General features: G+C 37.4%; 1 long non-coding RNA gene across 1 annotated transcript in view; it reads right to left on the reverse strand.

The window, feature by feature from the left end:
• Nucleotides 1–16,424, reverse strand: part of LOC135313265 (uncharacterized) — a 542,083-nt gene that overhangs the window by 476,395 nt on the left and 49,264 nt on the right. Inside the window, exon 2 of the long non-coding RNA XR_010372880.1 lies at nt 6,969–7,083. This is a non-coding gene — a long non-coding RNA (uncharacterized LOC135313265). The remainder of the gene's footprint in view (nt 1–6,968; nt 7,084–16,424) is intronic.

A 16,424-nucleotide genomic window follows, 5' to 3' on the forward strand; every position in this document is an offset into this window, starting at 1 on the left:
GTCCAAAGTAATATTTTTTCCATTGTTCATTCTTTTCTACTGTTTTCTTGCATTTAGTTACAATTTACTTCTAGTCTTTCCCACAATCCTTCACCTTCAGCCTCAGTTTTGAATGTCAAAATTTCACAGAGGCTGAAGAGGAAACCTAGAATACATTGCAATCCAATTGCTCAGTCCACAGCATTTTAAATACCAGTCATAAATCTTTTTGTCTTTCTATTTTCTCTTCACAAAAAGCCACTACAGTAAGTATTCTTCTATATCTCAAAACTGAAAAGCAAAGGACTGTTTTGAGACTGCTGAATATATACTGTATTCTTGAAATCTCAAAAAGTCTTCAGTTATAACTATCACTCATGTCCATATCCATATTTTCCATAGCCTTGCCCTAACTTTCATCTCCTGGCAATGAGGTCCTAAAACTGTGTCCCGCTTATTAAAAAGACAAAACGCAGACTGACAAATGGGAAAGAATTGCAACTTATCCTGCTGCTGGGCTATCTAATTTTGAAAGCATCAATGAAGCAACCAATCCTTATGAGTCTCCTTTCATTGTAACCATAAAATTATGCCTGTATATTGGCAGGACTGAACAACAGTATCCAGCTTTCTGTTCAAGAACTCTCTTCTAGATTGATGTGTAAACTTTAGGCCCCCTTCAGCTTGACAGTGTTGCATGACAGGGATCTTTTGCTGAGTACATATCTTTTTTTTTTTTTTTAAAAAAATCTAAAAAAAAGATCTTAAAATCTTAAAAAAGATCTAAAAAAAAGATTTTAAAACTCAAACACAGATACTATGTATGAGCAGATTTCAAACATACATCCTTATCTGTAGATTTTACTAATATTTAATACAATCAAATAAACAGAAGTCATCCAATGCAACTGTTTAACAGGTTGCCTAAATACATGCTTTCCCTCCCCTCATGCTTTTTCCCAGATGAGCACTATTATTCTTTATTTTGACACCACTTTTGAAGATTGAGTTTTTGGTTCAGTCAGAATACCCCTGTACAAGCAAAATTCTAAATGCTTTCTGTAAAAGCTGAAGAGAGGCCAAACCTCCTGGAATGGGCTCATAAGACTTTTTTTCATTTTCATGTTTGACAAATTCAACAGCATTTTGTTTGTAGCAGTTCAGTTAACCCAAAATATTATTTGTGTAAAAGTATTGCCACTAGAATAAATCACAAATTACAACTGCTTTAACTATTCCATTACTTGAAATAGGCATTAATGAAACATTATTATATCATAGTTTTAGATTTTAATTTTGTACTCTCCTGGTACATTTACACAGCAGAACTCAACCCATACAACTGCCATTCAGTATCATTTAAACCTATTATCTAGCTCTTAAAAAAATATAAATAGCTGAAATAGTTGGACGAGCATCATAGCACTTCCTTATTACGTTCTGCAAAGGGATTTCTTTAAGTAAAAGAAACAACATCCAAGAGATTTCAATGTTTTTGCAATTAATAAAGTCATAAATTCAGATAAATATAACTGACAAAGACATGATACTTGAAATCATAATTGTAACAATTTGTAGATTACCAGGCAGATTTAACTGATATATAAAGAAAAAATGCTGATGACATCTACCTAATGTTAAGCTTAGTCAATAATTACTCAAGTACTCTAGTACAACTGAGAAGTAAATTGATTTTAAAATGCAATGACAGTGAAGTAGAACTCTCAACGTAACATATACATGTAACTTCATTTTAGTTTTCTTTAGTACGGTTTTTCCTTGGTGATTTGACTCACAATATTTGAAAAAAATGCATCATTCTTCAGCAGTTTGTATAGGTGTCATTGTATGAAGTTTTTTATTTACACTAAACAGAGTTAATGAGGCAATGAAACGTTTATGTTTCAGTATGCTTTCTGATTAGCCAGAAAAGTTTGATGAGTCATTTCAAAGCAATTTGTTCAGAGTACTGGAAGCAGTTACATTATATTGTAAATTATTAACCTGTAGCTGTTTTCCTAAAAACAAAAATGTATTGAATATTTATTTATACAGTGTATAGTTAGTCTAACATTTGTAGGCATGCATATACTGCGTATACTTAGTGTATATTTAGGCACTATATTTATATAATCTATAAAGTCTATAATTATATATGTGTATAAAGTGTATTCTTAGAACTGGTGAATAACTTTCAACCATCGACCCATTGAACAAATGTAGGCACCAGGAACACCAGTAAGAGACTCATTTCTAGTGATTTACAGAGCATCATATAGGAAAATACAGTATCACATAGGACCAACCTCTGAGGGGCGGAAAGAATTTAATTTCAGATGCAGTAATCTCTGATTTCAGTTACTGTGTTTGGCATCATGGAAGCTCTAAATGGTTGAATGAAATGGGATGGTTTGGTTGTTCTATTTTGGGGTATAAGAGTGTTCAAAACAGGTTTCTACAGAACACATGTTGCTGATTTTATTTTTCTTTTAATATATAGCACATGACCCGATTTTGTTCATCTGTCATGGAAAGGTAGATGTTAGATGTTTTCACTTTCTTCAAAACATTTCAGAGGTCTAATCAACCAGATAGGCAAGACAGTTTTTAAAATACTTGTGGCATCTAACGTAAGAGGGATTATAGGACAATGGAGAACACAGAAGGAAGCGAAGGAAAGGGAGCAAATGTTGAGCCAGTACATGCATAGGAAGCTCTTCTATCTAATGTGACTGAGTGTCTCTTGTTTACAACTCTGTTGTGTTGCAAACAGAAGGAGATAAAATTCAGCAATAGTTTAAGCCCTGTCATCATTTCAAGAGGCTACGTTAATAGGATCAAAATACATTTCCTGGACTTACGAACTCCTCCTTACTTCCAAAGGAAGTCTGGCTATGCGAGAAGTCTGGTACAGTCACAAATTATTGCTTAAATTCTCTCATAAAATCTGTCTTTACTCTCCTTTCCCCACTGAGATGATATTCACATTTTACATTCTTGAACCTCAGCTGTCCTGCATGAACATGGATCAGGATCTATGTGAGGAAAATGATCTAGATTTTAATTGAAACAGTGAAAACTAACAGCAAAAAGTACATAGCAATGAACTTTGGCTATTCTTTTAAAATTCAAGAGACAGAGGGTGAGTATTCCCTAACTGAAGGCAAAGCAATAAAGAAACAAATTAGTAAGCACAGTAGTCAGGGGAACAATAAATATATCCAGTAAGTCAGATACAGTGCATATGTGTCTGATAATTTAACACCATGAAAGGGGATTACAAATCTGCAGTGGTGCAGTGAAACACTAAGTTCTGAAGAGATTTAGTGCAAGCAACACAAGGTAGCTTTAACAGTTGACAAAAGATAACAAAGAAAAATCACAGCGTGTCACAGATTTCATAATACTAAAAGACATAAGGCCATATGGAATCTAAACATGTAGACATTGCATCACTCTCAGTGTTGGCTTAATCTCTACCCTTTCAAGCAGCTGTTTGGCTGGCAGATAGGAAAAAAAATTTCATTAAGGACCGGCTATCTCAAAAAAAGAAAAAGCTTTAAAGTAAGCTTTGACAACTTGAAAAATCAATTCATGTGCCTAGATTCATACTTTAAAGAAATATAAATCCTTAACCTAATCTATTACAAAGTAGGATAAGAAATAAATCAAGTGTTTTTGATAGTCCCCTGAACTACTTTAATGCTGATCTCTGGTGAAGAGCTGGATTATTATCGAAATGTGAATCTCACACAGATTAATATTTTATACCTCTATGAGTAGCATCTCAGGCTAGGACTGAGACAAATGACCTAGAAATAAAATCATAAGATGTCCTAAAAAGTATTAGCTATTGCTAACCTGGTTTCATTAACCGCTTCTGCCCTTTTTCTATTAAAATTGGAGATCTGAAAGACCACTGTTTTCCATTCTATCACGGGAAAAAAGAATAAAAAAGGAAACAACAAGTAAAGGTAGTTTGGTAAATCAAGTAACAGCAGCAAACACAGACAGTACTAACATTTATCACAGATAATAATTATATTTACCAAATAACTTCTCAAAAAGTTTGTTGATGAAAGGGCACATGCATATATTTTCTATCAAGAGTTCCCATAATATTCAGTGAATGTTCTTAAATGATTCTGATTACAATTTTCTAAATTCCAAAATGTTCTCTCACCTACCTGATCTTTGTCAAGGAAAACAAACAAACATGAAAACCAACCTCCCAGACTTTAACACATTGGCAATAAAGCTTTGTAAGAACAAAGTTATTTAAATGGCATTATCTGCTATTTGTCTTATTCTATATTGCCATTTTTTCCCCACTGAGTGCTAATAAGTGCTTGCTGTTGAAGAGGTTTACATTTAAAATCTGTCACTTCTATCCAGAAGTAGCACCTACAGGGAACTGTCAAATAGATTGTTATTCTCCTCTGTAGTACCAGCAAATCTGTCTCAGATCATTTACATACAGAGATAGTTATAGGCATTCATCATTTCATTATACTGACTGCCTCACTATTCTAATTTATAATGCCTCTTTAATGAGCCTCAAAAAATACAATATCCCTTGATTTATGACTGCTTAACTGAAAAATTATACAGATTGACAAAAACTCATCATAAAGCATTTTTTGTGTTCCCACTACCTTGCACTTGAAATTTAACAAGGATTCTTGACTTAATCTCATTATTTGTTTATTTGCCAAAAGCAATTACCAAATTTTAACACACTAGACTTCAGAGTCACTGCTGTTTTACGAAGTACACCTTCAGTTCAATGAAAGAGCAGTACAGAATTTGACAAATGAAAACCGATCAGTTTTTGTCAAAGAAATAAATGTATTGGACAATCTGTTTCAATATTATTATATGTCAATTGCTATATACTTCCTAACTTACCATGTGGAATACTGCTGTACCAGTCATACACAAGTGACTCATAAATGAGCCGATTTACATGTTCAAGTAAATTGAGCTATGCTTTATTGTACAAACTTCAATTATTTCATACACAAATGGTTACCACCGAAAAACAGCTCCACCATTAGAAGTATGTTGAAGTATTACAAACATACCTAAAACACCAAACTGAAAGCTGAGAACAAGAGGCATTCACTTGGCTGCACTCAGGCGTTACATGAATTCTGTTCCTCCAGCTACATCTCCATGTGTTTGTAAATAATATCAGCGTTCCGCTGGGAGCACTGGGTTTTGATGACTCAAGCTCAAAAGGTTTGCAGTGTTCATCACAGCCATTAGAAGCAAGAATTTTCACTAAGCATGAGGAAACATAGGATACTTTGTTTCTGACAAACTTTCAGTATGTAAGGAAGTGTTAAGCTGTCTGAAGCTTCTCCCATAACAGAGCTAACTATAACTTTTTACTCCCTGTCCAATATAGTTTGTATTTACACTATAGACAGTCAGTACACGACTCCATCTCCTCTGCTCAGCCATTCATTTCCATATAAGTTTTAGAAACATAGTATTAAGACCTTTCCCCCTCTTTCAAAACGCCACCCCTTCCAGAGGGTTCAAATGCAGTGAGTGCAGATATAAACAAATGAGCACTAACATAACCTCACACTGCCTGATCTCATAAACATCACTTCTTATTTCCAAATCATGAAGCCAGGCTAAAGACTATCCATTCAATGCAGTAGAAATGTACAGAGATTTAAGCAACAGATGGCAAGCTACAATCCCCTAGATCCCTGCAAAAAGTCAACTTTAAGCCAAAAATCATACAAAACAACTTATGATACTACTGCATATTTAAAAGCTTTTTCAGAAGATGCAGATATATTATAATAGGACAGAAAATAAAATGCAGAAATTACACTGATATGTTTGACTCTGACAGTGTTAAATACATGATACAATAAAAATTCTCATTTTCTAATTTTGGTCCCATATTTTAGCGCCTTTGCACTGAATATTCCAGTTAACGTCAATGTCTGAATTTCAATTACTTCAAGGAGTCAGACTTCCAAAAAACATAGGTATATTATCCCCTTATCAACACACTCTATTTTTATCATCTAGGAGAATTCGCATGTCTACACTACACATTTCAACCATATAAAATGACAGCCTATCAAATAAGCCAGTGAGACATTCTCTTTTTTTTTTTCTTAAATCAGTTAATAAATCACAAAACCTCCATGGTGTTATTTTGTATGTGAAATTTAGAAGTCTGAAGCCAGAAAACTAGTATGCCTACCCAAATGCCTGTTACAAATAACTGAAGACCCAAATTTATACACCTGGATACTTTGTGAATTCAAAATACCTAAAAATATCCATTTATGCCCATAATAATAAGGAGGTTTATATCTCAGCTTGTAGTACTGTGATAGAATCCAATTTAAAAAAACATTCAATATTTACTCATCACACAGATTCTTAGACTGTCATTCTGTCTCAGAATTATCTTTCTGTGTCCCGTGATATCAACTGTGAGGCATATAACCAGGAGTAACAACGAACAACAAGCGTATGCTATGTCTGTTAGTTTTGATGCTGTAAAGGTGTGCTAACTAATAATATTTATTTAAAAGCAGATGAGATAATGCCATTAGTCTTAGTGACACAGGGAGAAGGTGACAAGAACAAAGTAAATAGAGCTATGCCTATAGCCCCTTCCTGCTGCAACTCTATTTCTTGCTTTTATTGCCTTATCACTTCATTGTTACATCTCCCATTGCGTACAGTTAGTTTCCACTTCTGAAAACTGGCTAACAGTGTCTGTGACTCTTGATTCTCCTTTCTCAATTTGAATTTCAGAAAAGACAGTGGGGGAACATCTGTCAGAAGATGTTTTAAGTCTTCACATTGTTCTTTCTTATGTTACACTTAAATATATGGCAGTGTTTCTCTGGTAGAATACTAGATCAGAGATTTTCCTTGTAGAGTACTGAACTACCACAAACCCAGCAAAATTTCATACAATGTGTTTCACACTGATTGAGCCTACTTACAGGAAGGTGGTGCTGTATGTGGATTCAGTACTTCAATCAGTGTAGTCTGCACATCAGAAGAAAATCCAGAGTGTTCTGTTCCTGTGATTAATTTTCTGTCTTTCTGTAGATACACCTAGGAAATAACCGGTACAGAGTAAGTACAAATAAATATAGAAAATAACATAAACCAGATTATTAGAAATTAAAAAATAACACATTGAGCAACAATTTACTGCAAAGTCCGTATGTTTCTTCATCAATATGCAATTACCACATTACAGAAGATAAAAGTTTAAATTTTGTCTTTGTTTAATCCTGTAGTACCCAAGTGATTCTGGAGTTCTTCAGTCTCACGGCTGGCAAGAAGAATCAAACAGCTGTTATCATTACACCTAAACAGCCATCTGGTGGCCTGAGAGGAGAAACATAATGACCACAGAGGGAACTGGTCCAGCCTTCCAAAACAGCACAACCAGGCTGCCATTCAGCATGTCAAACAACTGTATTATATAGAACACATGAAATAAATAGTCATGTTTATTTTAACAGTAGAGTTAACTCATAACTTTTATTTGGTTTTTCAGCAGAAACAGAAGCAGCAGCTTCTATTCCATCTCCTGGTTCCTATTTACATACTTGGCAGAATTCTACAGAAAGTGACTTAAGAAGCGATAGGTATAAGGCATAAAGAGGGCCTGTTTATATGTCTTGGTATTTCTTATAGGAAGCAGTGTTCAGCTGTATCTTGCTTCACATCTAAACCAGTACTGACAAGCGCCAGTGCAATCTCTCTTTAAATAGCTGAAGTCGAAGCTGGACTATCCTCCAGATAAAAAAAACCTACCCCAGGGAGTTAACCATTCTTATTTTTCAAAGACCTTTTTCTTACCTCTTGCATCTAGGTTCTGCTGCAAATTAAACACTGCTACTTGTCGTATCTAAACCAGAAAGAGCAAATAGTTTACACTGATCTCCTTTCACAACTATTTTATATATACCTATCCTCATTCTTCTCATTTCCTAGGTTAAATAAACCTGGTTCTAAGTTTTCTTTTAATGCCTGTAACAATTTCATGAGCTACTAACAACTAGGTACATTGTACTGTTTGTCCTTTTTGAAAACCTAGACAATGTGAGCCTACAAATCCTTTCACTGGGTGTTTTACACATTCCACTCCTGAAGATCTGTGGTGAAATAGCTCTAGTGGATCTTGTTTTAGCAGTTTCAGATATTGTATCTCTTGTGCCTCTGCCACAGACTATCAACCCAGTAAATGGGTAGGCAGAAATTAGTATGCCATGCCTCAAATTCATAAAGGGTGATAGAGGCATGAAATGTTTTCAGATTTGCCAAAGGACATCTGCCAGGCATTTTAATACTTCTTGAGCTCTGGTACTGCTGATATGAAGGGACAGTAAACACTTATGCAGGAGAGCAAAAAGTCTGGAACCAGCTACACATGTAACAGTATGGCATGGTGAATATACTGTCCCCATATTCTTTGCTGAAGCATTAGAGGGAATTCTCCATCTCGTACTTGTGCAGTTAATTACTCTTACTTAGTGCCTGTGCTTGTTCTTATCAAACTGTACATCTGTTATTTTCCATCATTTCTGGAATTGTGATTAGTTTGAACTTGAGTCCTGCCTTATACTAATATGACTGCAGCAAGAGTAGGATCTACTCTATTACCAAACTACCAACAAAGTTCTGGAATAACCTTATATCCAGTACAGACTTTTATGGAATTACACTCCTCCCCCCCACCTTCCCACGGTTACTGGTGAAAGGAGTGATTGTGAATAAATAAAAAACTTTTCTTTTTAAAAAAAAACCCTTGTGTACTAACTTTAGACCAGTCTTATCTAGACCACAGCTCCCTAGAATGCTTAAGAGAATGCTATGTGAGATTATCAAAACTGCAGTTTACTGAATTCAAGTTATATCGTATCTCGTCTATCCCTTAAGGCTTGCTGCAATATTTTCAAAAGAGATACGGTAAATCTGGCTTGTTCCCTACCAATCTATGCTAGCTGTTCATTCTCACCATCTCTTAGAGATACTTAGAGAGAACAGTTTGATAATTTAAGATCCCTCACAGAAATTCAGTTAAGAGAACTATCTACCATTCTTTGGATATTTCTTCAGGTCTTTCTGTCAGCCCCTTTTTAAGCTTTTGAAATTTCACCATCTTTAAGTTCTCAAATATGTTGTTACTATACATCATGTAAAGATTTGGTTTTTCCATGCATGCGTATCTTCCAGCTTTATAAATCACACCAACAACAGTCTCTGCACAAAATCAAGATCTGAAGAAAGACAGTTTTTTGTTTCTAGTTGAGACAGCCTTGCAGTTAAATAATTTGGACTCATTTCTCTAAGGCACGACTCTCTGTGCAATTAATTTGTTTTAATAGCTAAAGTCATTGCATTCTAACGTATCGCTCATCCTAGATTCTAATACTGGCCCCTGAATTTTCTACCACTTTCTATAGACCACTTACCTCTCGCAAAGAGGCTAACAGAGTATGATACAGGTAATTAAATGTTTACGTTTAATTTTTAAGGTTTTATGCAATTATACATGGATTTGTCCTACCATTTCCTCTCATCTCTCAGTTAAGATTCTTCTGAGTAACAGTATTTTTGTTTCACTTGCAGTAATTTTCATGTACAGAATGGGTTTTCCAGTTCTTTCTGTACATTTAAAAAAGAAAATGTTGTTTTATATTTTTAACTACACGATTTTCAAAATGGATGCTCCTGTTTCGGGACATCTACATTACATTACTGTGTCAAGCTCTTCAGAGAGGTGTATTCATCAGATTACCAGAAGTGTTTTACTTAAAGGAAAGAACATCAAAGACAAAACCAGTTGAATCTAAGACCACTGGGTGCAAGTGCCTCATTTCCCCAGGTTCAGCTGTGCCAACTCACAGGAGAGATAAAAGAGGCAGGTGCCAGTTAACCACATGTGTACATGTGTGTGCAAAGACCTCCCTGACATAGCCTATCCCTCACTTGAACCTTCAATGAACTGATTAATAGAGTGTCACATTGTTTGGTGTTCCTCCACCCTGCCACAGAAACTGGCAAAGGATGTGGGCATTGATCTGGCTACCTCTTGTCTAAATTAAGGAACTAGATGTTCATAGCAACAAATTATTTTATATGCTTTTTCCCCCTGTATTTTTTCAGCTTCTCTGCTACTCTAGCTCAGTTTTGCCCTTCTTTTTCCTTCTAGGCACTTGGTCCTCTCTGGTCTATCAACTTAATTTGCTTTCTTTAACACTGGGATGGAACTTAGGGACTATAACTTTCCACAAACCTTAGTATGTACTGTACACTTCTAATACAGGATTATGAGCAAAATTATAGCTCACTGCATAAGGAAAGTTTAACACAAGAAGGTAAGTCTAAAACGAATGCACTGAAGTCCATCTTCCCCTCCCTGCATGCAGCCTTCTTCTTAAACAAGGGCTTGGGAGAGTAGTCTCTTTGTCATATAAAAACAATAAGTAATATCAGCTCTCCCTAGTGAGAAGACTATGTTAACATCTGTATCTCATTTTAAGTACTAGATTAATTTTTTTCATAAGACTTTCTTTGGCTTCTCTACTCTTTAATACCCCACCCTTAACACATAAAATGACCTTAAGAAAAGCAGTTCAGCCCTGTAATTCTACTACCTCCGTGATAATAGCATCCCAGATAAGGAACATCTATCAAAATAGTGTTAGAAAATTACCTATCCAGTCTCTTTTTTTACTTTATTTTTCTTATCTTCCAGCAACACATGCCTGGGCTTCTACCCAACATCCCTCACAAAGCTCACAGATAAATAAAGTAAAATAAATAAATACTTAAAAAAAAAAACAACAACAACAACAAAAAAAAAAAACCAAAAATCCCACCCAAAACCCCCCCACCCCTTTTCCTTTTCCAAGGATAGGCTTTTTCAAACTCTCTTTTACTTCTCTTTCCATGACAACATGGTAACCTGCCTAGCAACCTTAACCATTTCCTAAAACCTTCCAGTGAGGAAGCTGAAGGCTCACCTTCATCGGCTGAATTTTGCTGCAGGGCCTCCCTCAGCCTGGCTACTCTTCCCACCGACCGCGGCGGCTGGCGCCACACGGGCCCTCACAAACTTCTCCGTCCTTAGGCACAATTTATGCCTAACCACAGGCTGCCGCTCTTCAACTACGCAGTTTAAGGCTGAAAAAAAGTTTTTTTAAGGGACAAAAGAACAGTTCCAGGGCCTACAAAACACTTCTGAAAACATCCCTACTTCTTGAGAGAGCCTACCCCTCAGCAAGAGAAAAAATCATGAAGGGCACAAAGAGCAGCGGACGCTCCCAGCCTCAGCGGCACTCACTGCGTCACAATTAACTCCGCGCGCAGGGCAACCGGGCCAAGCCTTCTTCACACGACTCGCAGGGCGGGTGGCCGCCATGTGCCGGCAGGGAGGCAGCGGCAGCGCTCCCGCCCGAGGCTACCCGCTGCCCCCGCTATATTGGCGGGCTCCTGGTCCTGCCAGAAGCGCCGCGGCCGGTTCCGCACGGCTGTCAGCGCGGTACTCGGCGGGGTGGGGCACGCCGGCTCGGCTCTGTGCCTGCGCCCTGCCGGCAGCGGCTGCGGGTGCCGCGGCGGGCGCCGGCGGCACGCAGGCAGCTGCCGGCAGGTGCGCGGGGCGGTGGCGGCGCCCGACGGGGCTGCCTGAAGCTGCACGGAGGCGGCTACAGGGACGCTGCCGCCACTGCTCGGCGGGGGGGGGCTAGCGGTAAGCAATGGGGCAGAAAGCTGAGGTACTCCATGCCTTTTTTGCCCTCGGTTTCCACTGCTAAGGCTTCTCCTCAAGCATCCCGGGTCCCTGAGCCTCCTAAAACAGTCTGTGGGCATGAAGCAGCACCCATAGGAGAGGAAGGAGTGGATCGCTTAACCCACTTGGATGTATGCAAGTCCACGGACCCAGGTGGGAGGCATCCTCAGAGGTTTCTGTGGAGCTGGTGGATGTCACTGCGAGGCTGCTGCATGCCCTTTTTGAAATGTTTGTGATGAAAGCTGCTGCTGTCACACTCCTTTTCAAGCCAAGCAGAAAGCAGGGATCCAGGGAACTGCATGGTCAGCCTTAACTAGTCCACAGAAAGGTTGTGGACCAGATCTTAGAAGCCATTTCTGGCCCACACAGCACGCACAGGCAGATCACACCTGAGCAACCTCATTGCTCTCTACTGTGGGGTGACTGGCACCTGTGGATGTGGGGAAGGCAGTGGATGTTGTGCATCTTCATTCTACCAAGGCACAGTCTCCTTATCACTAAACTGGTGAGAAACAGGCTAGACAAGTGGATTAAAAGGCAGATGGAAAATTGGCTGGACTACCAAGGCTCAGAGAGTTGTGGTGAGTGGTGCAAAGTCCAGTTGGTGCCCAGTAGTTTCATGTCTTCATTAACAACCTGGATGACAGCACTCTCAGCAAGCCTGCGGATGACATTGAATTGGAGGAGGCAGTCAATACACTGGGTGGTGGGGCTGCTAGTTAGAGAGACCTGAACAGGCCAGATTAATGGGCTGACCAGAAGCTCATGGAGTGCAGGAAGAGCAAGTGTGAGGCCTTGCATCTGGGATGGAAATGCTCTGTGCAGCAAGGCGGGGGCAGGCTGAGGGCCAGCTGGCAAGCTGCTTTGCAAAGAAGGCTCTATGGGCCTGGTGGACAAGTTAAACATGAGCCAGCAGTTGTTCATGTGTAGTGTAGGCCAACTGCGTCCTGGTATGTATTACTAAGAGTGTAGGCAGCATATCCAAAAAAGTGATCCTTCCCCTCTGCTTGGTACTTGTAAGACCACACCTGGAGCAGTATGCCCAGTTTTGGGCTCCCTGGTACATGAAGGGTATCAACATACTGAGTGACTCCAGCAGAAGGCCAACAAGGTGGTCAGGGGACTGAAAAGCATGGTATACAAGGAGAAGCTGAGAGAACAAGGCCTGTTCAGCTTGTAGAAGAGAAAGCTAAGGTGAGACCTTATTGCTCTGTACAACTGCTTCATCAGAAAATAGAGAGATGGTGCCAGATTCCCATCAGAGGTGCACAGCGATAGGACAACAGGTAACAGACGAAAACATGAGAAGTTTCAATTACATGCTCAGGGTGGGGCAGGGGGGAAGCAGAATTAGCATAATGGTGGTTAAATTTGGCAACAGGTTGCCCAGAGAGGTTGTGGAATCCATTCTGGGGATGTTCAAGGCTCAACTTGACACAGCCAAGACCATCCTGATGTCATTACACCTGTTTTGATGTTGGACTAGACACCTCTGGATGTCCCTTCTAACCTAAATAATAATTCTGTGATAAAACCTAAAATAAGAGTGAATATTTATTGAGAGAGTTTTTTAACATTTAAAAAATGTTAAAAAATAAATTCTAGAACACTATACCGTTTGCATATGGCTATTTATCATATATTTTAAATATATGCAAAGCTAAATTTCTTTTCAAATAGATATTATACCTGAAACAGGCACATGCAGTGTATGGATGAACGGTGTTTTGCAAAAAGCAGACGCAAAGTATAAGAAACTTTTTGTCATTTAAAGTTTGAGAATGGTTGCTATATATTGCCTAGCACAGTGCTAAAAAAAATTGCTTAGATTACTTAGTAACATCTTCTTTAAAGGTTTCTCACAATTTTTTCTATTATTTTTCATGCAGATAATTAAGGCAACCTTCAGATAGATTTTGTTTGGTTATGGATATATCATTTACAGTGTAAGTGACGCATTTTCAGAGTTTTATATAAATGAGATTATCATATTTATTGTTGCTATCATTTTCGCCTTTTAAAATAAGAAAGACATGATTTCATTTTCTACAAGTATAAATACAACTCTCTCATGTGTATGTAACATGGCCTATGTAGAAAAATTATGTCCAATTACTATCTTAAAAATATGAAGCTCATTTCCAGTAAGGTCTCTGAGAAAATGACTGCATGAAACTGCAAAAAATGGTTGTTGTAAGATGAAAAATAGTGTATAAGCTTGCTGCTTGAAAGTATCAAACTACTTTATTTACAAAAAATCTAATCATAAGTCTTTACTGCTGCATAACTAAATGTCACACTTTCTGAAAACGTGGCTTTGATAGCAAGAAGGTTTAAAAACTTGACTCTGAAATTACCAAAAGAAAGAAAGAAATTGCACTAGATTTGATACTTATATTATACGTGGTCTGTGGAAGCCTCCATACCTCACATGTGGATACTATGAAAATATTACATAGATAATTCTCTAAACAATATGTATGTTGTAAGTTGTTATGAAGCCATAAAGAGTTCATGATGCAATTCATGCTGCCTAGGAAGGGAGAGTTAGTTAGAGCAACAGCAATTTAATCAATATCTTATTATAAGCATGGTATGAGGAAAGAATGTGGGAATAAGGCTTGCTACCCAACACCCAGAGAAGTTTTAACAATACTTACTTGTAAACACTTAGAACTTACTAAAGCTAAAAATGTTTCTCTAAATTGATTCTTTTATGAAAAAAGGAGGAAAGTTTATAGCCATTTCTTTCCCTTGTAAACTGGAGTTTTTTAATAAAAATCCAGATATGACTGAATGAACCCAGAATGGTCTATCTACTGTGAGCGAAATATTGCAAGTACTGTGCTCTCAGATGGATTTTAGCTACTGAACCTATAAGGTACATTAATATGAAATGAAACAAAATGAAATTTTTTAAAAGTTCTTATTTGGAAGTTGCAAAGAAGATAGAAACCAGCAACTTAAAATATACTTGAATCTAATAGCACCTTAAAGTTATGAAATAAGACTTTGCTTTATCTAACTTTAAAATTTGGTCTGATTTTTACCATGTGTAGTCTTTAATATTCAAGAAGTTTCAAGCAGCTCTGACAGAAGAATATATGCCTATGTATATAGGAAAAAAGTAGTACTGCAAATGATGATAACAAAGGATTTTTTTAGGTACCACTGTCTATAAAAACTGGTTAAATGTGTAGCTTTCATGTTTTAATGTGTCAGCTGAACGTGATCTGCACTTTTATTATATCTGAGCTGTGCAACCACTTTAAGACAGTAATGCTGTGCTTCACTATCTTTTCCTCTGAAAATTGAGTGGATTAATTATAGCCAAGATACCAAATATAAACATCCCAATCTCACTAGAGCTACAATTATTTTATCTTTATTATCCAAGACCTTTACATATGAGCAACAGCACAACATGATTTAGTCCACCGAGAGTGACAGGCCACTTTTTATGATTTGACAGGATGTCACTGTAGTAGGTATGCTGCCTATTTAATGTCTCTAGAAAGTCTCTTATGGCCTTCACTAACATATAAAAATAACTTTTATCGTCTTCTTGCATGAGTACTGATGACAAAATGTAATGTTATTACAAGAGAGAAAATGTCTAATGGTAGTTTCTCTAGTAAAACATTTTTCTTCAGAGATTTAATTTATAAAGTTTCGTCTTGCATGAATTATATTCAGTGCTTCAAAGAACATAGTAACCTTTCAGTATTTCAATGGTCCTCTTTTGGTGTACTGTGCAAACCCTCAGAAGTGACATATTGTCAAACTGTCAAGAATCTACTTGATGCATGTCAAAGCCTCGCTATTCAGAACTAGTGAACCCAGACACCTGAGCAGTAAAAAAACATAGTGAATTTTTACTCCGTACCTTCGCTATAATGTATCCATGTATGACTACCTCAGCAAAGTAGTAATAGCTCTTGGCAAACAGCATTCATCTGGGCTGAAAAGCTGTCAGCAGCAATATGGTAGATGTCAATTAGAATAAAGTATGAGATGCAAACACATTTGCCAATTACATGCATTAGACCTCATAATGACTGATGTCACAAATGTAGTTTGGTGATAAATTATCTTAAGGACAGTAATTATATTTTTCCATCAGTTGAATGTACCTATTTTGAAGTTACAAAACGAGATCCACAGAAAAAGTCTCCCTTTAGACAACAGAAAGAACAGGAATGTCATCGGCAAGGTTTCTCACTGCTTGTTTTTTTCCAGATAGACGCAGCTTGGAATTCTAAGAAAAATAAATATTATTCATTTCTTTAATTATATACTATTTGCAAGGAAAATAAAAAGAAGCACACTGACAATTTTAGAAGACAATTTTGAAGTGTGTTGAAGAGATGGTGGCAACTTAGATTGGAGAACAAGTAATTATTCTAAAATAGGGATTACCAAAAGAATTACATTACTCCAAATAAGGAAAAAAGGGACCGGATCATTTAAAATGGGGAGGATGGCATGCAAGATAGCATAAGAAGAAATCAGAACAGTGATAAAGACAGTGACAGGCACATGGAAAGCCACCTGGCAGTATATTCAGTATTGGCAATTTTTAGATCAAGATTTAGATGAAGATGGGGAGTTTGACTTGATGATCATTATGGGTCCCTTCCTACCCGAGATC

The sequence above is a fragment of the Phalacrocorax carbo genome, chromosome 4, assembly GCF_963921805.1.
Source record: "Phalacrocorax carbo chromosome 4, bPhaCar2.1, whole genome shotgun sequence".
Classification (NCBI taxonomy): Eukaryota; Metazoa; Chordata; class Aves; order Suliformes; family Phalacrocoracidae; genus Phalacrocorax; species Phalacrocorax carbo.